This window comes from Arachis ipaensis, chromosome B03, assembly GCF_000816755.2.
Source record: "Arachis ipaensis cultivar K30076 chromosome B03, Araip1.1, whole genome shotgun sequence".
Taxonomy (NCBI): domain Eukaryota; kingdom Viridiplantae; phylum Streptophyta; class Magnoliopsida; order Fabales; family Fabaceae; genus Arachis; species Arachis ipaensis.
Genome location: NC_029787.2, coordinates 40,533,785 through 40,536,333, shown reverse-complemented (window position 1 = coordinate 40,536,333; position 2,549 = coordinate 40,533,785).

The window sequence follows — 2,549 nt, the reverse complement described above, 5'->3', positions numbered from 1 at the left end:
AAAAAAGGAGAAGAATTCGAATTATAATCCTTTGCTTCGTGTTTTATTAAACGAACCACCTTTGAAGTATTCCATGAATCATCAGTATTAAAAATGTTATTATTATGGTCACGCCAAATCCACCATAAAGCCACCAATCGAGAAAAGAAACTCTCGAGCATGCGTATTATATTCGATCCAGCTATAAAAATTTCTGCCAAGATCAGCCACCGTCTGATCAAAATCCAAATGATTTCAAACTAGCAGGACTTTTGTGCAATCCTTAAAGCAATGAAAAATATTTTTCTCTACCAAGTTGTAGTGTTGACAGATAGGGGAGCCAACAAGGCTACGATCACTACAAAAAAAATGCTGAATACCGTCGGAGTTACTAAAAAAATTCGTCATTAACCTATTTACTATCGAATTTAGCAGCGGAATAAATCTAACGGTATAAACCTCACCAGTAACTGTTTACCAACAGATTTTTTCGTCTGCTGCTAATTATCGGCAGATTTAACAGCGGATATAAACTTTTAAATGGCAAAATTCTGGAGCTTGTTACGGTCGGATTTTTTTCGATAAATAGGGCAAAGATAAAATATATTGATGTATCTCTATTTATTAATTTGTTTCCAAACTTCTAGTGGAGACAAGTGCTCCCTTCCTTCTCACCTAGGTTCCTCCCTTTGGATCACATGTAATGATATATCCACAGCTTATAATGCATAGACATTAATACGGACATGACACAATATGGGATATGCAAATATGCAAATTTAAAAATTTTATAAGACACAAAGATATAGTATATTTTTAAAATATAAAGTATTTTTTAGATAAATTATAATAATATTTTAGTATTTTATTGATATTAAAATATAAATTATTTTTTAATTATTTTAATATTTTTTTAATTATATAAAGTATTTAAAATATATTTTGTTTTAATAATTAATAATATATATTATTTCTAAACTCATTTCAAGAATACATGTTAAGAATAAGACTGGACACGCTGACACGTGATGGTATTTAGGTGTGTCCAAGTATATTCGGAGAAGAATTTTTTATTTTTTTTATTAAGACACAATTGGACACAGAAAACACGCATGTTGGACGAGTATTGATGTGTGTTGTATCCGAAATGTGTCCGACACAACGACACGACAAATGAAGGAAGTGTCCATGCTTCATAGTCCATAACTCATCGTGATATACTTACGTGTACAGTTGTATTATGTGTCACAATGCTACTTAACAACATGTCAGTTTGTATCACGTGTTGCATTATTTTTTGTTCATGTATCATTTGTCATATCAACATTGTATACGCACCAAATTAATCCCTAATTTTGCACTAAATGACTTATTTTAATTTCTAAAATTGAATATCGTGCACCAAATTAATCTCTGTACTAGTTCTTTTCTCATTTTTTAATATACTCATTTTAATTCAATTGTTTTTACATGTTAACTATCGTCTATCATTGTTGTGATAAAATGCAATTTTCTTGGTGGAGATACAATGTAAAAGGGGAACCATCATTGTAACTTGGTTCTGCTAGTGGACAGTCTTTTGAATCTAAGAAGGCAAGAAACTCAATGAAATCAAATTCAAACCCTAGAGTGGGGATTGTGGAGGCTTTAAATTGATAAGAATACAAATAGCAATTGATAGCAACAGGGTAGAGGTAGGGCAAGTTGTTAAAAATGGTGTATATATTTTCATGTAATGTCTGTCATATTGCCTATATACGTACTAGGCTAGGCAAGGCAGGCAGGGAGGGAAGGGGGACCAGTCATTTTCATGAATCCTGACCATGCGAACTTCTGACCAAAAGATCACTGCAATCAGATGGCCATAAGCATCTACAAAAATTCTGTCTCATTGTTAAAGGACATTTTGGTTATTGGTCTGATCGACCAGCAACTGTTGATAGAGTTTCAATGGGAGGTTTTGCAATTATGGGGCCCTACCCTATTTTGCCTATCCAATTCTCTCTTCATGTGAGTCACATACACTTCAGCCAGCTCATTTATTGTCCCAAGTTACTCTCACTCAAACAAAAGGAATGCTTATGCTTTTGGCTTTTCCTGTTAAGGGCTTTTGTTAATGTCCAAATGATTCATTTCAACAATTAATGATCTTCATTCATGTGACTATGTGAGAGTTATTTTAGGCCTAGAGCACAATTATTGTGCAAGTCCCATTATATTGCTTTATGCTCCAAATTCAAGTTGACTAAAATGAAATTAAACATACAATGATCTTGGGGGAAAAATATCTTACCAATTAGTAACTTTCTATACCATATATCATTGACCATATCTCTTTTTTAAGGTAGCAATAATAGCATTGAAGTTTTCAAGTTTTGAACTGATATGCTTTTCTGCTTGAAAAGAACACGTTGGTCTGATCAGTTGACAAAGCTATATTTCATTTCATTGAATAACTAGTGAAGAAAGTGATTCCAAGGTGGAAAGAACCGGGTATGGCGGATCCTGTCCTTTGGGAAAAGCCAGAGTTAACACATGGTTGTAGTAGCATCCCAAGCATTCTAGTACTA